Here is a 24,839-nt window from a genome sequence, read left to right on the forward strand (position 1 = left end):
GGAACAAAGTCCTGAAAGCAGAGGTCCGGAAATGGTGAGCCAGAGGGGAGGCACTGGCAACACTCTGCACGGGGAGGGTGCATGGGCTAGCCTCTGCCACTGTTGACAGGCAGGAGAGGGGGCTTGTGATATGCCCAGGCTGCTGGGACTCTGTCAAAGCATGTCTGGGAAATAACCGCCCCAGACTACACAGGCAAGGGCCACCCTCCACCAGCCTCAGCAGATTTCTCAGGAAAGGCCGCTGCTCACTGGTCTTCTGCAGCAGGTGCTGCACAGCCAAAGGGCCGGGGCAGGTTGTGCTTTCTTCTCTAAATAGAAGAGATCCAGCCAGAGGCCCTTGAGGACATTCCATAGATACCCCAGAAACTCCTGCAACCCAAGAGGAGTAAATCTGAACTCTCGCAGCCCCCAGATAAGAGCAGAAACCTGGGTGGCGCTGCCAGCACCTTGCTTTGATTCTGCTGTCATTTGATACATTCTTAACGCTGCTGTCCCACGAGGGGAAGACTAGAGACTTGGACCTTCCCTGAAGGTAACACTCCAGCGCCCACCCAGACTGAAGGGCAGCTCTGGAGATGGAACCCCTTTTCCTTTCCTCTGTCCAGGTCCTTCCTTGGTCCTTCTGTACTAAAAATAGGCCATCTGCTCCCAAATGGCTGCGTGGGTGCCAACAGGAAGTTGTTTCCAGAGACACCCGGGAGTTTTGAAGCTAGCTGGTTCAGGCACCAGACGGAGATGAGACACCTTTATCCCCTTCCTCCTGAAGTTCTTGGCTCCTGAGAGCCCAGGAGGAGATGAGAGGACAGGGAACCCTTTCATGCAGTGGCTTGCTCGGGAAAGGGGTCCCGAACACCACGGCATGTCACATCCGACTCCTGACACCGATTCAGCCCCACTGAGGCTGAGGCAATGAAACCCCTCCAGCTCAGGTAGGGCTCTGTCATGGCAGCTGGAAAGCCCATGATGGGTACAGACCCTGGGAGAACAAAACTCAGCCCTCTGGATAAAGACTTCTTTCATCTTAAGAGATCTTCCCAAAAGCCCCATCTCTTAATAACAAGACAACTCACCCTTTCTGCTGGAATGGCCATTTTCGAACCTAAGAACTTGCCCCGTTTTGATGGAATGTGCCTAGCTTGCAGGCCACATGCACACACCAAGTCCTGGGCTGTGTGGTCTGGTCTTGCTTTCCACTTGCAAGCCCTTATGCCCTAGGCCCTAAGTTCCTCTGGACCAACCCCTCAACTGAGTCGAGATGCTATGTAGACAAGTGTGAGGGTCACTCATGATCAGGGTGGCCTCTGACACCCCACATGACACTCCAAAGACAGACCTAGGAAGTTGGCCAAGAATCCTCCTCTGCCTGCAGCAGCCCGTCGGTACTCACATCGTATTTAACAGTCGCACCGGAGGCCATCAGTACGTATTGGTGCTTGGCTTCTGAGACCTTATTCATCCTTGTGCACCCTAAGCTGCTTATGTTCTGTGTGTAAACAGTCTCTAGCTTTGTGTCGAAGACAAGCCTTGACAAGATTAGTACGTTCCAGGTTAGGAGCGTGAGGGGTAGAATTATTCAGCAAAAAGATCAGAGATATGGAAGAAATAAGAGACAGAAACCCAGAATAGCATCAGGAGGGACATTCAGTGAATCCTGAATCCATCTGCATTTATCTTCCACACGCTTACATACTTCACTCCTAAAGGAAAGAGGGGAGGCAACAGGCTTTGTTAACATGATATAAGGAATAGACTTGAATTCTCCGACCTTAGGTCCAGGTGAAGTGGATCCACCTCTATACCCAAAATACTAATTAACCTCACCCTAGGTCAAAATCTCGTGTTTGTAGCCACGTCTGTTGTCAGCAACTTTGAGAGAGCAAAAATAAGCTCAAATTCTCTGACCTCCAGTCAGCATGGAACAGGCTCACATCTGTGGACCCTCACAGCTTTGGATGGTTTGTAAGATGCCCATAACCTTCTCTGGAAGTTTCCTTAGGTCTTCAGGCAGAGTGCTAGGGGACAGCTGTGTTCCCACCTAGCTCTTCTCCCTGCTCTGGTATGAGCCTCCCCCAAGGCTGCTTTTCTCAAGGGCAAGGGCCCTTCTCGGTGGGCTTCGTCCTCAGGCAGGCTGGGGACAGAGCACCTCATTCAGGCAGGGATGGGGAGAGGCAGCTTTGTAGCGTTCTTTGGATGGGTATGGTGGATGGATGGCTCGCTGGCTGACTAGCTGGACCCAGTGGTGAGTGGACAGATGGGTAGGTGCGTATAATGATGGATGGTAGATGGGTGGATAAAGCGGTCGTCTGACAGCCATAGCTAAAGCATACGTGTATCTACTGGCAGGCCTCAGAAAGGCCATGATCTGGGAGAACAAGAAAATTAGTAGTCTGTGGGATACTGAAGTCTTACTTTCAATGACAAGGAATTGATTGCTTTCAAACTAGACTGGGAACCGGACTTCCCAGAGAACTCACCTTGCCCTTCAGCCCCAGCACTGCTGAGCTACAGAGGCAAAGTTTGGTGATACTGCTGGCTTTGTGGGTGGTCTAGGCTGTGCTGAGAGTGTGTTCTGGGAGACGGTGCTTCTGATGGACCACCTTCCTTGGAGGTGTCCAGGGCAGGCTCATGTAGCGTGCAGAACTGAAAGCAGACCGCTGTGAGAACTTTGGGACGTGAGGATGATCGAGAGTGGGGAGAGTCCTGACTCAGTCTGCTGCCTGGACGGCGGGGCTGTTTCTCATGGCTGCTTCTTGTTGGCGTCTGACTCAAGAACAGTGGATCAGAGGATGCGTCAGCTCCCAGCATCGCCTTCCTGGACTGTGTCCTTCCGTGGCCCCTGTAAGGTCATACAGTCATCTCCCTCAGTCGTCCTGGAGATGAGTCTGAGGCGGAGAGGTCAGCTGCATGGGAGCGACCAGAGTCTGACCTCTGTGTTCCCAGATGAGTCACCATGTGATGGTCACCTTCTTCATCCTCTACAGGCCCAAATAAGTCACCCCAAGGAGGGGAATTCTCGTCCCCAAGCACCATTTCCCCTGTTGTCTGCAGGGCTCATGAGTCACGCCTCATTGCCTATTTTTAGGTCATTCCCCTTCAAAAGCTGCTCTGGGAACTTGCCTCCCACACCCTGCTCCAAGAGAAGGCTGGGCTTCTAGACACCAAGTGTGTCTGCGTGTGGCCTGGTGTCCACTGCAGTGTGACCAGACCACAGGGATGAGGCTGCCGCGCGGCCCCAGGGAGTCCCCCAGCTCAGCTCAGCAGCCATGATGGTCACCTTGCCTCATTGAGCCGCAGCGGGTCAGGAGTGCCCGAGCAGGCACCCAGCAAAGGTTACTGGGGTCGGGAGGGTCAGTCAGTGCCCAGAGGATTTGTGCACGGCAGCTATCAGCTCTGGTCCCGGGCTCCCTTTCTCCTTCACCTCCGTCATCACAGAGAGCAATGCCAAGGTGGATACAGTTCTGCCTGTTGTCCCCCGTCCTAGGAAGGACTGAGTAAGACAAGCACCTCACCCGTTCCTACCTGCTGTGGAATTGACCCTGGGAGACCAGGTATGGAAACAGACCCTGAGAAGCACAGGGACTGGCAGAAAAATACAACTGAGCCAAGGAAGGTTCCCCAGAGGAGAGGAGTAGGGAAGGGCCAGGCATGTCAATCAAGCAGAGAGGGTGGGAAGTTCTCCAGCACAGAGCCTTACATTGGAGACCTTACTGGGATCTATAGAGAACTGACCAATTAGGACGGACCCACCTACCAGGGTTTCTAATTAGGTTGAGAGGAACCCGAAGAATTCTTTTCTCTGCTTCTAGTCATAATGCGCTCCCCCACATCAATGTGTGCGCATGTGCCTGTATCAAGGTGCCCCAAGCTGTCTAGCCCCCTCTCACTGACAGAGCAGCTGGCAAGATCGATTTACAAGAGAAAAGTTTTATTAGGCTCATGGTCTCAGAAGGTTCATTGTTCCTCTGTCTGCCTTGTCCCTTTGGGTCTGTGATGAGGCAGAGTGTCCTGGCAGGAGCCGTGGTTGAGAGGAAGCCTGTTATCCCATGGCTGCTGGGAAGAGAGGGAGGAAAGGTGTAGGGGTCCAACTGTCCCCAGTGACCTAATTTTCTTTCACTAAACCCCACCCCATAAAGGTTTCATCACTGCCAACAGGACCTCCCAGGGGTCTAAGCACTCAACACAGGGATCTTTCCTGCCTTTAGGGTATTCTCGGTCCAAGATACAGCAAGCTCTGCCCACCCCAATGAAAGTAGACATCAGCCAGAGCCAATTCAGTGCAAAAGGAGCCTGGTTTCATTCAAGATTCTGGACTTACAATTTGGAGCCGTCGTGCCAGGGGCAGACTTACTTGTGGGTGGGTCCAGCTTCGGAGTACTAAGGATCATTGCATTTAGTTTGAACTCTGTCTCTCAGAAACTTTGAATGCAGGTGATAGCATTGATGGTCAAAGAAATGAGAGAACGGGTGCCCTTTCAGAGGCACAAGGCTCCAAGTGGACAAAGTCACCAAGCCCCAAGGAGCTTGCGATAGTGGCAGAGGAAATACATTTCTCCACAGTGATCCTACAACACAGAACCCGGACTCAGGGATGTCCACAACTTACCCCATGTGCATAGCAGGGAAAAGTGGCACCTGGGTGTAGCTTGCCTACCGAGGGGACACAACTGAACATTCCAGAGTGCATGCCACCTGTCTTGTCTCTTGAAGGAAACTCCCCCAAGGGTTGAGCTCAGAGCAAAAGAAAGCCAGGGTTCACTCATGTTCAGACTCCCAGAATGTCTGCATGCCGACAGCAGGCATCTCTCCTTAGACCGTGGAGGCTTGTGCACCTCAGAAACTGCAGAGGTATCCTAAGGAAGTCAGGCTTCAGCAGGAGATACCCCAGCTCCTCCCCTGAGTACCTCCTTTCCCCACCCAGCCCCTTCCTCACAGGAAGCCAACTCAGGCAAAGAGCCAGCTCCTTGGAGGAGGCTATAAGACAAACCCACTATTGTCCACTCAAGCTTGCAGGAGAAACAACAGGTTTCCCACTTTGGAGTCTTTCTAGATTGAGACACTCTGCACTCTTCCTCCACTCTGGAGAGTGCTAGCCCTGTTCAAGGTGTGAAAAAAATATTCCAGACTTCCAAGACCAAGGCAGCTGCACTGTCCTGCTTCTAAAAGGCCAAATGCCCTGACCCTCAGAATCTACCTAACTGCTGAAGTCCCTCAGTGTTTGGGATGCTCAGAACCCATGGCTCTCAGAGTCCCCTGCCCCAGGGTCCTTCTGACCTCTCATTGATCTTGATTGTCATCTTGTTTGAACGAGAGCACCTAGGTTAGCAGACTGGCTGTGTCTGAGGGAGCCATCCATAGGCAGCTGCTCATTGATTAGATCAGGCAGAAGCCCCTGTAACAGCGAGGCCCACCATGTGCACTAAAGACTCTGAAACTATGATCCAAAATATTTTTTTCAGCTCTTTTCTTTCCTAAGAATATGGTTACAGTGATGGGAAGGTTGGCTACCAGAAACCCCCAGCCCGTAGACACCCTACCCCAACTCCCCAGCCCACCCAATACTCTTACCCTGAGGTGTCTGTTTGTAGTAATTTGAAAGTAATTAGCCCTCATAATCTCATAGGGGGTGGCACTATTAAGAGGAGTAGGTGTGGTCTTGTTGGAGGAAGTGTGTTACTGTGGAAGTGGGCTTTAAGGTCTCATACATGTTCAAGATCGCACCTAGTGTCCCAGACCACTTCCTGTTGCCTGCAACACTTAGGTCTCTTCGCTACTTCTCCAGCGCCACGTCAACCTGCACACCATCATGTCCCATCAATCTCACTCCCGATTTCACTAGACGCCATCACATCTCCCTCCCGCAATCCCAGGCACCACGGCATCCGGCCCGTGCCCATAAGATATACAGCTGGATTAGTACTCCTTTGATGGCTGGGTGGCTCTGAATCATGAACAGGGTGGGGACCAGAGTCATCAAAGAGAAGCAGAGAGAACTAAGAGCCCTGGAAGGAAAGGAAGGCTGCAGCCACTGCCTTGTCTAGCCGAGGAGCCCCTGCCACAAGGAGGGGCAGGGTCTGGAGATACTTTCTGGTGCTCTGGCCATGGGGAAACTGGGCACAAGTGGGGCACAAGGGCAGGTGAGAAGCCAGAGGGACTCCAGGGAGGCAGAGGGTCCCAGACAGAAGGGTCTCACAGGCTCCTTCCCTGTGAGAAAGGGGCTGTTAGCACCCTGTTTGCTCATCCTCCCTCCACCCTCAGCAACCTCTGCCCCACCCATCTTGCTGCCTCCATCCCCTTTGGCATTGGGCACCCTCTCAAGACTGGGTAGGGGACAGTAACTCCCATCCTAGCTACTACACCTCCAGCTGTGTCAGGAGCTGACTTGATGAGATTGGAATCCAGAGAGACAAAGTTAATATACTAAAGGCCATCTTTGCCTGTGATGTGGCCAAGTCTGCCCAGCCCGCCTAGATCTGTTTTGAGGTTAGGAAGCTGAGTAGGTAGTCTTGGCTGCCACAAGTCTGTTGGAGCCAGCGGCTGCCCTGAGGCTACCTGCCATTCTGGCTGAGGACAGGCTGGGAGCCACCACACAGACCCAAATTTCTTGGGGGTTCCCTGATAGCTACTTCCCAGGCAGGATTCCTGGGTAGCTCTCCAGCCAGCCGAAAACTTTACACCCCTCACAGACCACAAAAGCAGAAGCCAAGGCCTTGGTGCTGGCCTCAGCTCCTGCTGCTTCCGCATTGCCTCTGCAGCGAGTGAGCTCAAGGACACCCAGTCCTCCTGACCATCCCCTGCTAGAGTCTGCTGCCCCTGGCAAACGTGGCCTGCACACATATTACCGCCACGGGTGGGTGGGCTTGTGCTGTGCTAGCGTTTCCGACCACATAAGGACACCACGGCATTCTTCCGGATCCTGGAGACTATTTCTGCCCAAGACTGCACCCGGCTCTGCTTAAGGAGTCCGTGTTGAGCTTGCCGGAGTCGCGGGAGAACGCCCTTTCCATCCTGCGGCCCCGGCAATGGAAATCGGCTGGAAATAAAACCTGAAATAACAAAAGGACTGGGCCCGCTCCAAAGGGCTTTGGAGAGAACATCAGTTCAGAGAGAGGGGGGGGGGGGGGGGAGGATCTCAGGAACTAGTGCTGAGCGTTGGGCGGGAGGGGGCTCCTCAGCAGTTTCCTCAAGACCAAGTGGAGTGGCTGAGGAATGACGTGGAGACCAGCCCCATGTGATATGCCCTTGATGGGATGGAGGAAAGGGGCGTGCCCCTATGTCCCACTCCTCTGGTGGCTCACAGATCCCTTTCTTCTGAGGAAGGGCCTCATTACCACTCTGTCTCTTCATACTCCCTCCATCCCCAGCAGCCTTCACCCCACCTGTCTGGCTGCCCACCCCCACTCCACTGCAGCCTAGGGGACCCTCTCGGGACTTGCTAAGGGGATAGTAGCTTCCATCTCAGATAAACCTTCAGCCACACAGTGGACTGACTTGGTGAGACTGGACCAGCCCCACTTGGAAAGACAGCTATTGGATTTGGCAAGGGGCCAAGTCCCCTTTTCCACCTGGGCAAGAAGAAGCATGTTCCTCTGGTTCCTAGGAACCAGACAGGCCTCCCTGGGTTTGGTTACTATGGAATCTCTAGTTGTACCAGGCAGGGACTGGATGCTCTGATGACCTTTAAGAATTCTGAGGGGTCAACGGGGCTCGTAACACAGGCTGGGAGCCTCCACGTAACCAGAGTGCTATCCCCGGAATCTCCCAAAGCACAGAAAAATGTAAGCTTGCTGGAGAGAGGCTTGTCAGGCAGCCCGTGACAGTAGCTTATGTGGCTGACTCTATCCCTTTGTGTGGCCAATGGCCATCCCTGGCTGGTGACGTGTTGCCAAGGGGGACAGTGGACCTTACTATTTGAGATGGTACAGGTGTGACCTCTAGCAGAAGCAAGCCTAAGGAATGTAGTCGTCGGTGTGGTCCTGTCAGACTGTGGTGTCATGAAAGGATTTGTGCTGAGGTGCCCCAGGCGAGCAAACTCACTGGCTGGCTTTATCAACTCTGCTGCTCCAGAGAATCAACAAAGCATTCCCCGGACCAGAAAACAAGTGAGACCATGGGCATAGTCTGTAGTCATATCCAAATACCCCTGTCAGGCTAGCCATATGCACGAGCCCTCTGCAGAATTGAGGCATGTGTCTCTACCAAGACCGCCGCTCACTGGTCTCCCTCTGTGAGAGTTCGCTGAGCAGAGACACCTGTGGCTCATGTGACTCATGGAAGACCCCACAGAAGCAGAGGCAGGGTGGGTAGGAGCTGGGCCCTGGGTGATGGATGGAGAGAAGGGATAGACCATCCTGGGAGCTTGGACTTGGATCCGTTGCCAGTAGCTGTGAGGGGTTCCAGAACCCAGGCAGCAGACAGCTAACACAGTCCTCCCAAGAGCAGGTCTGGGATCTGTCTGATGATCTGGACGTCTTCCAGCTGGCCCAGCTGGCCACACCCTCCCAGAAACTGCAAGGAAGAAAAGGAAGTCCCCTCTCCTTGGCTGGGTCACCATGCCCCTGCCCCACCTACCGACCTGGACGTGGAGCGTGGCCAGGAGTCCTGGATGAGGACACTGAACAACTGTGCCAGGAAGCTCTGCAGGCTTGATGGCTTTAAAATCCACTATCTGGTGTCACTCTTTCCCAGGGGTGAACACTCCAGAGCATTCTCTACCCAAGAGCAGCATGGGAGCCCATGAAATGAGGTTCTTAAAAATGGCTGCAGGGCCAGGCGGTGGTGGCGCATGCCTTTAATCCCAGCACTTGGGAGGCAGAGGCAGGCGGATCGCTGTGAGTTCGAGACCAGCCTGGTCTACAAGAGCTAGTTCCAGGTCAGGCTCCAAAGCTACAGAGAAACCCTGTCTCGAAAAAAAAAAATGGCTGCAGGTCCTGTGGAAGAAGATAGTTGTGGCCCCAGGCTTGGGCAGGGCCTATCACTCAGCTTTAGGGGGCAGAAAGGAGGCCAGGCTACCCACATCTCCTTGGCTCTCTGGGAGGCCCTGGTCAGTGTTCATAGAGCTTGGACACTTACTTTTACTATGAGTTTAACAGCCTGGGGCCCTTCCTAGCCATGAGCGGGCCAGCTTGGAGATCTAAGCACTGTGGTTAGCACTGCCCCACAGGTCACACTGTTCCAGAAGGTCACACTGTCCTGAAAAGGTTACACTGACCTAAGAAGGTCACTCTGTCCTAAGAAGGTCACTCTGCTCTGAGGTCACACTGCCCCAGGGGCTTCAGGGCTTTTTCCCAAAGAAGGTTTAGTCCTGTATTGTGCTCAGAAAGATTCAGCAGAGGGGAGGGGATGTTCTATGGTGTTGTCCCCCCCATCACCACCACCCAGCCTACCTCGTCTCTGTGTCCTCCATGGCAGCTGGGCTATCCTGTGCTCATGTCTACCTCCATGGCCCATCTCACCTATCTCCTCTGCTGGTCTGAGGTCTGCAAATGCTCCTGCCTTTCCTCTGTTCTTAGGACTGTGACCTGTCCTTCCTTATCCCTTGACTACCCCCCCCCTCAATTCCCTCACTCCCTCCAACCCTCTCTGAACTTCCTCATGGCCATGGACCCCAGCCCTAGCCCCCAACATTCTAGTGTCATCTGCCTCCTTATGGGGTGCCCTCCTGTCCTCCACATTGGTCAGAACCACATCCTAGCTCCTGCAGGAGGCATACCTGGAGCCCCCGCTGGGAGCTGTTTATCCAGCCCAACCCTCTGCCCTGAAGCTCTCACATCCAGCTGCCTTCATAGAAAGATCACTTTACTGACTCCGCCCATGGGGGGAGCACAACAGGAGGAGCCAAGCCTGCACAGTATTGAGCCACCTAGGAGACACACTCCTAAGTGTATTTGTGAGAACATTTCCAGAGGGATTTAGCTGAGGCAGGAAGACTCCCTGAGTGTTGGTGGCACTACCCCATGGGCTGGGTCCTGGACTGAATTAAAAGGAATAAGTGAGCTGAGCACCAGATCCGTCTCTCTGATTCCTGACTGTGGATGTCACATGACCAGCTGGTTCAACCTGCCGCCATGCTTTCCCTGCCATGATGGACTGCATCCTCAAACTGTGATCTAAATTAAACCCTTCCTGCCTTAAGTTAACAGCATCAGGTATTTTCTCACAGCTACAAGAAGTAGCTAATAATGAATGTGGGGCCTCACCTGGCCTCCCCTCCTCTCCCTGGCAGTCCCTGTGAGGGACTGGTCAGCCCAATGGGGCTGGAACTCCATCCTCTCCTGGACTCCCCACTCCATGGACTCCTCTGAGACATTGTATCAGGAAGTGCGGGGGGGGGGGGGGGGGGGAACTACTCAGATTTCAGAGGCCACCATGTTACAGCATCCTGGAAAGGGTCCCTCGCTCAACATGCTGCAGCCTGAGGGTGAGATGCTGCCTGCCCGACCTGTGACCTCTCATCCAGTCTATCCATCTTCCAGCTACCCACATGTGACCTCACACAGTGCCCTGAAGCCCAGCATCCTCCCAGAAAGGACATAACTGGAGGAGCTAATCCGAGAAACCAGGAGTAGAAGCCAGGGCCTTTCTGACCGTTGAGGCCCCTCCACTCTGGGGCTACCCTGGTCACTGTCTCTCCAATCTTGAGAGGCAACAGCACTGAAGGGCCCAAGGGTGGAACAGTCTACCAGGAGGATGTCCTTCTCTTCCTGATGTCCTTGGGAGGTGGACACAGGGCCTGGGACATCCTTGGGTGCACACAGCATTCTGATCTTCTGCTCATTTTTTGGTGGATTGGTTTGTTTTCCTCTTGCTGAGTTTTAAGGATGCTATGTGAGAGAAGTTTATTCTCAGAAACACGATCTGTGAACATTTGCCCTGGTCAACGGACCATCTTTCTCTTTCCTTCAGAGCTAGTTTTAAAGTCTATAAAACTTAATAGGTTTTTTTTTTCTTCATCTTTCGGGTCATGCTTTTGGTGCTGCCCAGTGTTCTTTGGAAATTCAAGGTCATGTGGGTGTGTCTGTTGCCACCTTCCAGGTGTGTAATACACCTTTGCATTTTCATTAAGTCTATGGCTCATTTCAAGGTGACTTAACAACCGTGCCATGCTGTGGGGTGGTTTCTGAGCTCTGTCCCTTCACCAGCACCATACTGCCCAAGTCACAGCAACTCTGTGGTTTATAGGAGGCCACTTTGTGATTCCTTCCTTGGGAGGAGGGACAGTGGTCCGTGTGCTTAGGAGCTGGGTCTGAACCACCTGCTTATAGCCTGGGCTTTCCCACAAAGCTCTGCTGCTTCTCTTACTGATTCTAGGTGCTTTTTAAACACTCAAGGAATTTTGTTGGGATCGATACATTTGAAGCCACTGATGTGGTCTCTTGCGTCCTGCCCTCCTTGTGTGGGACACACACAGAGACCTCAGGAACCTCACGAGCTACCCACGACTGACATCCCTGGTGTTTGCAATTTCTCCAGCTGAAAGCTTACCGGTGTTGCTATCATCAACTTTTAAACTTGCATATGTCCCCCACTACCCTCACCTTTGGAATGGGGTCTCATGAAGTCCGGTCTGGCCTCAAATTCTCTATATAACCAAGGATGACCTTGAATTTCTGACTCCCCTGCTTCCAAAGGCTGGGATTGCCATGTTTATGGGGTGCTGGGGGAAGAAGCTGGTGCTTTGTGCTTGCTAGGCAAGCGCTCCGCCATTGGAACCAGCTGCATCCTCAGCTCTAATGTGTTACTGTGAAGAGCTAGTGTCACCCCGCACTGGGGACAGCCACCAGACTTGTGTGTCTGCCCTAGTGAGCAGGTGGAAGCAGCTGGGTCAGCCTTCCCGATAGCACTCACCTCTCAGGCAGGAAACCCATCAACATCCTGGATGTTCTCAAGGACACAGGGGCTGCTAGAAACAGGGCTGTCGTTTCCACAAGTCTGGGCCTCTGGGGATACCTGTCAGTGATGGCAGGGTGACCTCTTGCTTTTGCAGGAACTTAAGTATCAGGGTACATCAAGCACCACTTGTTGGGAGCAGTGGACACCCACCCAGATCCTGAATTTCTTGTCAACAACTTGTTTTCCTCTGCTCTGAGACAGCCTGCAGCTGCTCTAAGCACGAGACCCTCAGGAGTTCCTAATGGCAGGGGACTGATTTCTGGTGCGTTTGGCTGGGGTGTGGCTATCCCTATATAAGCTGCCCCTGAACACAATAAAGGGGGCATCTTGGCATCAAGGATGACCTGTGAGTCTGTGTGTGTTAAATCTCCAGGCCCTTGCCTGAGACTTGCGAATGGCCCTGTAGTGCAGGCGCCACAATACAGGAGTAGTACCATACTGTCACGTAGTACAGGCGGGCGGTATAACCACTCATGTGCATGACAGGTGAGGACTCAGGGAAGCCAAGACTTGGTACCCAGCTCAGGGACAGAGGGAGATGTTTGTGGGTGGCTCTTTTCCTTCCTTAGAAGAAGCAGACTATCGTCAGATGTCAGGTTCAGTGGGGGTGGGGAGGGGGCAACTAGGGTCCTGCTCCCCACCTGCTTGCAGCCCAGCACCCCAACCTCCAGCCTCCCTGGCTTAGCACACTCTCCTTTCATCTCTGAGTGCAAAGATGGAGAGATTGGGGGGGGGGGGTATCAATAGCTCTCCGTGAGAACAGCAGCTTCCTGGGAGATCGGCTGCCTGTGAGTCTCAGGGCTGTGTGAGGCCTGCCCTTCATGAAGGGTGCCCTGCTGTGTGTCACAGTTCTGGCTCCTCTGTAGTTCCGGATGGCCCCTGTGACGCCTGCGACCACTGCATAGAAATCAGATACGTACCCTGACACTCCTCAGGCCATCCAAATTCCAAGCAGCTGAAGTCATTATACACAACTGGGGGTGGGGGACCCCTTGGCTGTTTTCCACAGAGTCTTGCTTTTTGCTTGCATTTGATCTTCCTGCCACTGCCGTCTCCAGGGAGGGTAGCCGGGTCCTGAGAGCATAGCTGTGAAAAATCCAGAAGCCCTTCCATAAGGGGCAGCTGCCAGGACGTCCATCTGGGCTGCTGTCTGACCTTCGCTCACACTCATGCATCTGTCCCCTTGTTCCTGACTTCAGGAATGTGAGGGCCACACTGGTGTGGGTCCCCACTTCCAGCTGGCAGTTGAGTTGAGAAGTCTCAGTTGATCAGTGTTCTGAAATCAGAGTGAGATTCAGCTTACTTGCTCTCTCAGTTCCCCAGGTCCTTATCTCAGGGAGAGAGAGAGAGACAGGAGACAACTGAACCTGTTTGCAGGGTTGTTGGGGGTTCAGTGAGATACTATGGTGTCTCAGCCAGGCTGCCTTTCCAGGGAAACACCCATGCCAGTCCTCAAGTCCTCACTGTTGATGTGTTAACAAAAGAGGTACCTGGGAAGATGGGTAACTACTGCACACACACACACCCCACCCCCAGGAGGTCCTGAGGTAATTCACAGGAAGGAGGCTCAGCCAGACTGGCACCAGCAGAGAACTCCGTGCCTTTGAATCTGGAGCCAGGCTCTAAGGGAATGTAGAATGGCTGGTTTGTACAATGTCTAGAAAGAGAGCAGTCAAGGATGGGAGGAAGGAATGGATGGTTATGGGTGGGATGGGAGGGATGGTTTGATGGAGGATACAGGATAGGTAGATAATGGGTGGGTGACCAGTGGGTGGATGGACAGATGCGGGTGGCGGATGGAGATGCAAGTGGAAGTTATAGTCTTTGTGTGGGATGCCAAGAAAAAAACAACCCTTGCAAGAAGTGAGTCCTGCTTCATCCCTCATACGGCAGTGCCCACCAATCCCCGCCCGTCGAGCAAAGGCTTTGTGCCGAAAGCATTTAAATAAACCCTCGTGGGATGGGGCTGGAGAGATGGCTCAACAGTTGAGAGCTCTTACTGCTCTTGCAGAGGACCTCGGTTTGATTCCCAGCACCCACGTGGTGACTCACAACTCCCTGTAGCTCCAATTCCAGGATATCTGGCGCCCTCTCACTACCTCGTGGGTTCTTGCATGCTAGTGCCTCACAGCTGGACACCAAACACACAGAGAAAATAAACTAAACATTAAAACCTACGTGTGAGAAAAAGCTGGGTGTCACTGTTTAGCTACTTTTCTCGTTACTGTGACAAAAATTCATGATTTAAAAAAAAAAGTCTTACGAAAGGAAGAATTTAGTTGAAGGTCCAGTCGGTCATGACTGGGAGGGCAGGCACAGGAGCCTGAGGCAGCCGGACACACTGCAGCCCCAGCCAGGAAGCAGAGAGATGACTGCAGGTACTCAACTTGCTTGCTCCTTTTTATTCCATCTGGGATCCCAGCCTAGGGAATGGTGCCACTCATATTCAGGGTGGGTCTTCCACCCTCAGCTAACCCTCTCTGGAAACACCCTCATTGGCAGAGCTGGAGGAGCGTTGCCACCCTGATTGTAAGTTCAGCCAAGCTGACAGTCAAGAGCATCTCGCTCATTTGATATGCAAGTAAGACCCACAATGGAGATGTGCACCAGCTGAGCTAACCTCAGAAAGTAGAAAATCCCAAGTGTCGGGAAGACAGGGATCAGGTGCCTCGTGCACCGTGGTGTTAGTGCGAAGTGGTCCGGCTATTGTGGAAGACAGTTCAGGTGCCCTTCAAGAAAACAGCCTCTTTTATGAACCATCAAGTCAGTTTCTGGATTCCAGTCCAAAGTGCTGAAGGTTTTAGTGCTCACAATGGCTAAAATCACAAACCAGCCAGCTGTTCGTTCCCAGATGAACAACATGTGATCCTCTCGTATAGTGGAATGTCAGCTTGTAAAAGCACAGATGCCCCAGCCCCATGCAGCAGCAGAGAGGAGCCTTGAGGATTATACTACGGGAATTAGTCAGTCATAAAATGCTAGGGTCCAGGGGGATGACATCTAATGTTGGCCTCTCATCTACACACCAGGGGTGGGGATGAGAATGAATATAATGCTATGAATCTGTTTCAGTGCAGTCCTGAGTACCTCTCTCTCTCTCTCTCTCTCTCTCTCTCTCTCTCTCTCTCTCTCTCTCTCTCTCTCTCTCTCTCTCACACACACACACACACACACAGGTGTGGGGATGAGAATGAATACAGAGCTGTGAGTCTGTTTCAGTGTAGTCCCTGAGTCACACACACACGGTGCACACACGGATGCACACACATGCGCACAAGCATACAAACAAGTACACACACACACAGGTGTGGGGATGAGAATGAATACAGACCTATGAGTCTGTTTCAGTGCAGTCCCTGAGCTACATACACACACACACGCACACGTACGCACACAAGCATGCACACACACACAGGTATGTGCGTGGGGATGGGCATGAGAATGAACACAGTGCCGTGAGGCCACTTCAGTGAGGTCCCTGAGTCATCAGACCCAAAGACACAGAAAGTAGAGCCTCGGGAGAGCTGGGGCTGGGCAAGTGCTAGGGGCATTTAGTGTAACAGAGCTTCAGCTGGGGAGATGGAACGAGGAAGAGGCCTGTGTGTGGACAATGGGGAAGACTGCACAGCACACAGATGAACTTAAAGGAAGCTACAAAGAAAACTGTCTTTGAGACAAGGTCTCACTATGCAGCCCAGGCTAGTCTTGAACTCACAGAGATCAGCCTGCCTCTGCCTCCTGGGTACTGTGATTAAAGGCGTGCGCCACTATTCCCAGCAGAGAGCTTTAGAGACAGATCTGATCCTCCACAGGGCACTTTCCCTCTGTGGCTTCCTGTGTGGCTCACTGCAGTCCTCACTCATCAACCGTGTGGCTCATGTGAATTTCTTCGTTGGCCCCATGTGGTCTGCAGACAGATGCCAGAAGTTGCTGGGGGGGGGGGCAGCAGAGCCAGGCTATGCTACAAGTGTGAGCGCACACACACACAATCACACCAGAAGGCTGGGGCGGGGGAAGGAGGGGGAACACATCTGCTTTAAAGATAAAGTGTCCCTGAGATGGTGTCTCCAGAAAGTGGGAACCCCCTCCACATCTGTGGACTGAAGAGATGGAACACAGATGTTCCCACGGGCCATGGCGACCTGGAAGCTATTAATTGGAGGGCAGATGAGACAGGAGGCTGCGTGCGTTTGGCTCTGGCCACAGCTGTTTTTATATTCTGCTGACAGTCCGAGCAATTCACAGGGAGGTGGGGTGGGAGCCGCAGCACCTGGAGGGGACAAACCAGACTCAGCATGCATGCCGCTGAGTGCATAGCACCCCAGCCGCCAGCCTGGTTCTTTTAAATGCACAACGTCTCCAGGACAGGAAGAAAATGTCTTTGGAGCCTGTGTGGCATTGGAGTTGGTTCCAGTGACCAGAGGGTTCTGTAAAGTCACAAGGAAATGGTTTACTTGACAGTCTCAGAGTCTGGATTACTGTGGCTGTTGGTGCTCCTGGAACACACTGATGAGGGAGGGACTCTTGAAAGCTCTGAGGTTCCATTCCTGACAAGGCAGAAGAAGGCATGAGTCTCTTTCATCCCATTCTAGGGGCCATAGGGAGGCATTGACAACTGAACCAGTGGCCTGGCTGGGTTGAAACTTGGCACTCTGGTCTCCAAATCAGCACAGCTTTGAAAAGGATGTATATCATGAGTCTTAAATTCCTTACTTCCCCAAATGCCTCTCGGGACCCTAGCGGGGAGGAAAGTGCCCCCGCAAGGATTGGCTACTTTCTGAATCTGGTTGCATGGAGAAGGAGCTGAGGAAATTCTAGTCAGAGGGCAGAGAACCCAAACAAGGGGCCAGAAGGCAGGCATGGCAAGAGCCTCAGATCATCCCTGCTGGCTCAGACCCCAAGGGGAGATCTAGAATCCTAGGAAGTGGAGATGAAGGCGGCAGAGGAGGTAGAAGTAGACTCGTGAAAATCAGGGGCCTCTCTTAGGCATGCTTAGAGGTGAGCCTACCCGGGCCTCAGCATCCAGGCTCCTCTCTCTGCATCCCCTAGATAGCCCAGCACAGACAGTGGGCAGCTCCTCGGGGACTCTGTGCGGCCACCAAAATGCTAAGGTGTCCTGCCAGCCTTCAAGCAGAAAGACTCAGTGCATCCAGGGTAGATGGGCATGTAAAGAAAGATCTAAACGTGACCATGAGGGCATGGGAGCATATGGGTGAGGCACTATGGGAGGGAGGAATGGGAGAGAACCAGAACACTTTACCCCAGCACCCCCGAGCAGGGCCTCCTTCCCCAGTGAGGCCCCCAAAGCCACCACACTTTATGCCCTGGAGTCTACACTGAGCTGTGTTTTGGGGACAGGAAATACCCACATGGCTCTAATGTTTTGTGTGTGATTGACAGAGTCTGCGCTGAGAGCTGTGTGCAGGAGCCCTGCAGGCAGGCCTGCTCTTCACTGGAGGGGACACATCAGATGTGACCGCCGACCCAGAGGTAAGAGTGGCTTTTTCTTTTCCCTGTGTTGATTTGACCTCAGTTCCTGCTGGTTTTGCTCATGTTCTTGTCTTGGATCCTGTCACACAGCCATTGTGGCTCCCGTTACTCCTGGAGTGACATTAGTGCCTGAACGAATCCTGAGTTACACAGATACTTGGTTAGCACCACGCCGAAGTTAGTGCTGGGGCGGTTAGTGTTGAGCCTGCAAGGCTGCCGAGAAGTGCTTGCTCAGTGTACGTGATATATTCTAGTTTATTTTTGGAAGGGACTCATTCTTCAAATGCCATATGCTAGCTGAAGATGTCACAGGGCCCTCTGGGACAGATGTGCCCAGAGGGAAGCATATGTAAGAGGAGGGGACTGTTGCTGTTGGGCAGGATACCTGCACACTCCCCAATATGGCCGGGATACCAAGAGTTCAAATGGAACTCAGATCCGCTTCTCAAGTTGTGACTGTGGCCTGCAGGGTGTAACCACTGCCATGAGACAGAGCTGCGCTGGGAAGTGGGGGATGCGTCTGGCCATCCGGGGCGCTCCCTGTCACCAGTCTCTGTAACGTCTGCAGCTCCCCTGTGGGCTGCAAGTTTGGGGATGCATCTATAAAAACCCTCTCAATGGAGCCTTCTAGGGAGGCCTAAGAAGGGGGGCTGTCCAGGGAGCGCAGCTGCCCTGACGACATGCAGTGTCCCCAAGGCCTTGATGGTCACTCAGTGAGTGTGAAGAAATGGTGCAGACCCATCAGGGGAACGACCGACCCTGAGTCCTGACATTTGCCAGTCCAGATGGCCACGCACTGGGTTGGCTCAGGACATGCTCTATAAACTGTTTGCTTTGGTTGTTGATATTTATTTATCAGAGCTACTCAGTGTGGTGTGCGGGTGGGGGTGGAGAGGTCCTCTGAGAGGGTGCCAGGAACCTTCTCTCTTTGGGAGTGTCAGAGTCACCCAGGGCCACTGCCGTCACTCTCATCGACTCGGGCCCCTGACATGGGTGCCGTAGCAACGTGGCATGTGCCAGCAGCTTCCAGTGGGGCAAGTAATGTCTGCCATGCTCTCTGAGATGATGAAAATTAAAGGATTGAGAGGCGGCTATGTATGGAAGGAAGTGGGTGGAGCTCACGGGTGCTTGAGACTAGGTGGGGGTGTCTGTGGGGTTTGCTGTGCCGTCCTGGCTGTTCTGTAAGGATGTTTTCCTAGTAAGATAACTGGAGGACACTTTAGATGGGCTGTAGCCGTCAGGCGACTTTTTAGGCCCCTCTGGCCTGGTGGAGTGGATGAGGCTAAGGGTCTGGGGTACTTGGATGAGACTTGAGTCCATAACAAGAAGGAGTGGAGAATCTGAAGGTGGAGGTGCAGGAGGTGCTGGGGTCTCTGGACCTTGAGTCCTTGAAGGCTTGCTTCCAGAGGTAGCTCGGATGGATGCCTTCGGCTTCATGTTTGGTGTGCTCCTTCCTGGAGGGAGGAGGGTTCCACGGGTTTTACTGAGCTGCCTCTTAGTTCCCAGGCTGAGCTTAGCACCAATCAGGGAGGGTGAGTCAGGAGCCCTCTTTAGGGTTAGCTCTGCACCCAGGGGATCAGGGGCAGCTGGGCTTCTCTTCCCAGGGGACAGGGTGGTGTTGGGCTCTCTCAGGGCACGATGACACACACATAGGTGTGATCTCTCATCTCAGGGATTTTGGAGCATTCAGCGATGGTCCCACTGTATGCCAGTTCTTTCTAGGCCTTGTAAAATGCCCATTTCCAGCAGCTGGCAGCTCCAGCAGGCTCCGCCCAACTTAAAAAGTGACGCTAACCAAGATCACTTGGTATGTCTCAGCTCAACCCACTCCTGTCTATCGTAGTCCCCTCTGGCCCCACTCAGGCCACTGACTGCAAGCCAGCCACGTGGCTGTCCTCCCTCTGAACTGTGAGGCAGGGCTATGCCACCAGAGGGCAATGTGGAGGTCTGGGGAGTACCTGTAGCGGAGAACCAGGTAGATGGCAGGACAACCTCTCAGGCAACACTGGACTCACCCGGCAGTAGCAGTGAGCTCCTGCTGCAGTGTGCTCCTGTTCTTCCGGAATGAAGTTCATCCCCAGGGGCTCAGTCACCTGCCAGAGGGCAGTGCCCAGAGAGAACCATTTTTCCTCATCCCTAGCCCACCTTCTGCTGCCTCAGGTGAGGCTTGCCCTGACCAATATGCTCTGTTCAGAGCTGGGTGAGTCACAGTGGCTGGGCTTCCTGGGACCTGGCTGCACAGTTTCATCTTCCTATTGCAGGTTGATTTCCACCGTCAGCTTGTCTTGGACAAGAAGATTCAGGACAGAACAGGAGGTGGGGTGGAAGGAAGCTTTGAGGCAGCTGGCATCCTCTGTGGCACCCTGCATTTCTGAGCAGCACGCCCCAGAGATAGTTATATTTTCTGGTCCTCTTCTTTTCGTTTGTTTTTCTTCCCCAAATCTAAAGAGGAGTTTCACACGAACCTAGGTAACCGTCTTGTCAATAGACGACTCACAGAGTTAGGAGGGATGATCATCGTCCTGGTGTGGAGGGTCCAGAGCCTGGCTGCAGTGTTACAGAGCCCAGAAAGCCATGGGGTTAGTTCTGGTGACTGTGAGCCCCCACTGTGTGGCATTTGGCTGTAAAAGAATTACTACTGACTCATTGGTGGCCCAGAACTTAGGTAGTGAAGAACTCTGAGGTCAAATGATGCCTTCAATAGTCCCCTTTCTTCGCTCTCCTGCCTTAGCCTGATGTTTCGAATTCACAGAACCCATATGCCATAGACCAGGTCTGGGGACATGTGGTGTGGCCTATGGTCAGGGGGCTGTGTGCATCTCACTGGGGTCCATTTCTTAAGCCACAGGGACAAGAGTCTTGTAGGATGTATTATCAAACCACTAGAGAAAGTCACGCTAGTTTCCCGCTAACCCACTCAGTGGCTTCTCTCCTTGGTGGTCCATGTCATTGGCCCCTGTAGATAGTGTATTCTATCCCGTTTTGACAGATTCCCTCCAGGGTCTTGCCTAGAAAGTACCACAGAGTCCTTTATGGTTTAAGGTCCACAGGATGGAGTGGCAGAATTTCTTACTGTAGTTCTAAGAGCCACGTCTACCTGCCGATGTCTGTGTCAGAGGCTCAACGCCCAGGTCCCTTTGGGGCTTTCTCCACCTGCTGTGGCCGTGTGCCCAATGCCATAGTCCTTTCCTGCCCCTCCCCCCACTGCTATGGGAGAGCCAGACATTGGCACCCTGTTCTCTGTCTGCAAGAGCCAGGGCCGAGCTGTCCTCTGGCCACAGATCTGAGATGTTTGCCATCAAGAGAGGACATGACCTGTCCTCTCCTCCCAACCCTTCACCTGGCCTGGGCCACTGCCAGGGCTCTGTCAGGCAGGTATGAGAGGGAAAAAAGGGACCTCTCAAATTGGGCTACCTGTGACAAGAGACCATCACTCAACTGGGATGGCTTGGAAGAGGCACAGGTGAGCGACTGAGCGTTTGAGTGGAAATACTTGTGTGTGGACCTATGACAGGTGCTGCCCGCCCCAGGCCTCCACAGTCAGATTGGCAGCCCCACTTCTGCATGTGACAGGTGACACAAGTGCTACCTGGGCCTGGCTCCTGCCTTCCTGGCTCCTGCCTGCCTGGCTCCTGCCTGCCTGGCTCCTGTCCAGGCCCCACCTGCTCCCACGTCTTTGTCTCGGTGTTTCCGCGCTTTAATCAGCGCTTCTCCTTTGGTCTCTGCATCTGTGATGTTGCTCTCATTGGGGTCCATGGCTCCTGGAGGTTGAGCTCTGGGAAGGACAGGAACCATGGGAAGGAGATGCCTGGCCAGCCTGTGTTCTAGCAGTTAATAAAGGCACTGTCTTTTGCTGCGCTCTGGGCTGCTTTCTGGTATTCTTGCGGGTTTTTTGTTTGTTTGTTTTTTAACCTGTTCATGCTGTAGCATGTATAGTGTATTCAAATGGAGTTAGGGATCCAGTGCATAAAGTTAGGGATCTATGAGGCATAAGGTCATAATCCAGCCCTGTGTTTGGCATTCTGCTTTTTTCTTTATAGCCTCACTCTATCTGCAGAGACACTATGTTCAGCATACAGGTTTCCCCTGGGTTTGGATTTTATTAATAATGTCCCGGGGAGGTGACTTACCTTACCTCCCAGAATGTTCACTTTCCTACAGTGAACTGTTTTCCTGCAGGACTGTTGTCTAAGGCCCAAGGCCGTTTCTCCATCCTGCTGGTCGGCAGTCCCTCTGCCCACAGACTCTTTTTCATGGCCATAGTCTCCAGCGCTGTGTGTCAAGCTGCTGTGAAGACCCCGAGGCTCTGTGGAAAAGGACATCTCTGATACCCATGTGTGCACGACTGCTGGGGGCAAAGGGTGTGCGCATGCCCACAGAAACCACCAGCAGGAGCAGTTACAAGATGCCTGCAGCTCCAAGTGCTATAATTAGAGCTAATTAGCTATCGTTAATGCCTCCATTTTCCTTTTCTATCTAGTAGTGTCAAAATAGTATTTTATTAATTATTACATTGGCATATTTGCTGCTATTGTTAAGTAGACATTTCTCAAACAGTTCTAGAGAGCTTGTGATGGGGAACTCCCCTCTCAGATCCACTCCACCCTCGTTTCTTGTCCCTCATCTTGGTTCCTTGGCTTTGGATCTCCTGTCCTGGATATTGGTGTGTGTGGCTCAGGAGGTCTCTCCACAGGGACTTCCATGCCTGCACTGAGCCAGTCACCATGTGCTGTCTGTCTTTTTTATATGTTTGTTTGTTTGTTTCTTCTTCTTTTTTAATTGATTTTATCTATTTAGGAAGTGGTTCCCTGTGTCAATGCATTCAAGTGTATTTCCCACTTTCTCTTCTATGAGGTTCAGTGTGGCTGGCATTATGCTGAGGTCTTTGATCCATTTGGACTTGAGTTTTGTGCATGGTGATAGATATGGGTCTATTTTCATTCTTCTGCATGTTGATATCCAGTTGTGCCAGCACCATTTGTTAAATATGCTTTCTTTTCCCATTTAATATTTTTTTCTTCTTTGTCAAAAATCAGGTGTTCATAGGTGTGTGGATTAATATCCGGGTCCTCAATTCGGTTCCATTGTCTGTTTTAATACCAATACCAGGCTGTTTTCAGTACTGTAGCTCTGTAGTAGAGTTTGAAGTCAGAGATTATGATGCCTCCAGAAGTTCTTTTATTGTACAAGATTGTTTTGGCTAGCCTGGGTTTTTTTTTTCTTTTCCATATGAAGTTGGGTACCATTCTTTCGAGGTCTGTGAAGTATTTTGCTGGGCATTGCATTGAATCTGTAAATTGCTTTTGGTAAGATTGCCATTTTTACTATGTTAGTTAAATTCTACCTGCCCAAGATCATAGGAGAGCTTTCCACTTTCTGATATCTTCTTCAATTTCTTTCTTCAAAGATTTAAAGTTCTTGTCATACAAGTCTTTCACTTGTTTGGTTAGAGTTACTCCGAGATATTTTATGCTTTTTGTGGCTATTGTGAAGGGTGATGTTTCTCTGATTTCTTTCTCAGCCCATTTGTCATCTTTGTAAAGGAGGGCTACTGATTTTTTTTTGAGTTAATCCTGTATCCCGCTACATTACTGAAAGTTTTTATGAGTTGTAGAAGTTTCTTGGTAGAATTTTTGGGGTCATTTGTGTAAACTATCATATCACCATGTGCTGTCTGTCTTTATGATGCTCACTGAGTCAATCACTATCAGGCTGTCTGTTTTTATGACGCTCATGTCATTGTGACTAGGAGCTGCATCCTGTTGCCTCCTGTAATTTCCTCTTCTTTGTAGCAGGTACTGCTGTAAGTGGTTGGTTCATGGGCCACAAGCGAGAAGGCCAGGAGAGACATCTGAGAAGGCTGTGTGTCCCCCGAATGTTTGTTCTCCTCTGTCATAGTCTGATGACTGTGCAAGGTCTGGTTTCGGGTCTTTGTGTATTTGCTCACTCCATTTGTCTTGCCTAGATCTCCTCCCATCCACCTGCTGGGATCTTGATCACGAGGCTGTCCTCAGACAGAACCTCCTCCAGGAGACCTTAACTTGCTGAGTCCTTTGCCCATTGCACCTCTGATCTAGTTTTTATAATGCTAACGTAGTGCAGCCACATCACTCACTGTCTGTGTTCATTAATCCAGCCTCTATTTTGTGAGCACTTACTGTGTGTGGACTTACCGAATAAAAAGGCCGGGAGACAAAACTCCAGAAGCTCAATGTTCTTAGTAATTATGTAGGGACAATGATACGATGATGGTGGTGGTGGTGATGATGATGATGATGATGATGAAGCTCATGGTCATGGTGGTATTGGTGATGCTGGTAGTAATTAGGTGATAGCAATGATGATAACAATGATGGTGATGATGACAGTGATGATGGAGATGATGATGATGATAAGGGTGGTGATGATGGTGATGCTGATGGAAATCTTGTGGTGATGGTATTGGTGGTAATAATGACAGAGAAAAATAACAGAACAGCACCAATGGGTGAGCACCAGTTGATGGGTGCCTATTGTGTGCCACCATGCCAGCGCCATGCAAGAGTGGGCTCACTGAGTCTCCACTTCCTCTCTGTGAAGATCTTAGAGGTGTTCTCCTCACGAAGGAGCTGAAACAGAGGCATAAGGCAGCTGGAAATCAGTTCTTGCCCCAGGCATCAGACCCTAGTGAGTGCATTCCTGGGTTTTCTTGCACCATGTGCCTAACGCCCCCATAACTGACGTCAGAAACTCTCAGACGGGCAAATGTTTGGTTTGATTCATAGACCAGATCCAAAAGGTCTGAAGCCTGCATCTGTTGGCTTGCTTTATGTAGTTGGGCAAGGGAGCTCCTTGCAACACCACCTAACCAGGGGTGGCGGTCACCGTCAATGTGAGCGACAGGCATTCCTAAGTGTCTGGAGCCTGGACTGTGTCACAATCCGTGGAAGATAGACTCTTCCCAGACATTCTTTGGGAAAGTTCTTTGTTTCCATGTAGCTCCCGCAGACCAAAGAATAGCAGGAGACCAAGCTGCCCACAGTGCGACCCCAGCTGAGGCAGTCACAGCCAGGGGCCGGCATTTCCCATGCTGACTCATACCAGCTGGAGCTAGCTAGCATGTGGGTTTGATCTGCAAAAGGATCAGAATCCTAGGCTGTTGGATTTGGGAGCCATTTCCCATTCGATAAGAAGCCAATATATAACCCAGCTACAGAGCTGGGGACATAGTTTGGGAGGAAGACCTGCTGCATAAGCGTGAGGACTCGAGTTTGAAACCCCAGCACCCACATAAGAAGCCAGGAATGGCTGCATATGTGCCTGGCACCCCCATGCCGCGGGGCAGGAGAATAGAGACAAAGGGTTAAAAACAGAGCCAAGGTGTCTTCCCAGTTAGCCTGCTACCTCCCCAGCAGTCCTGCCCACAAAAGGCAGAGACCTGAAGGCCTGTGCACTGCTTATGGTTCCTCTTAGCTATGGAA

At 52.0% G+C, this 24,839-nt stretch overlaps 1 protein-coding gene across 2 annotated transcripts in view; it reads left to right on the top strand.

The window, feature by feature from the left end:
• The window catches only part of Znf469 (zinc finger protein 469), a 216,434-nt gene that overhangs the window by 100,291 nt on the left and 91,304 nt on the right, over window positions 1-24,839 (top strand). For both annotated transcript variants that reach the window (XM_050165284.1, XM_050165285.1), the window contains exon 2: window positions 17,290-17,379. The gene's annotated coding sequence lies outside the window, so the exon portion shown is untranslated. The remainder of the gene's footprint in view (window positions 1-17,289; window positions 17,380-24,839) is intronic.

The sequence above is a fragment of the Alexandromys fortis genome, unplaced genomic scaffold (genome assembly GCF_014885135.2).
Source record: "Alexandromys fortis isolate MF-2015 unplaced genomic scaffold, M_Fortis_MF-2015_v1.1 scaffold_165, whole genome shotgun sequence".
NCBI lineage: Eukaryota > Metazoa > Chordata > Mammalia > Rodentia > Cricetidae > Alexandromys > Alexandromys fortis.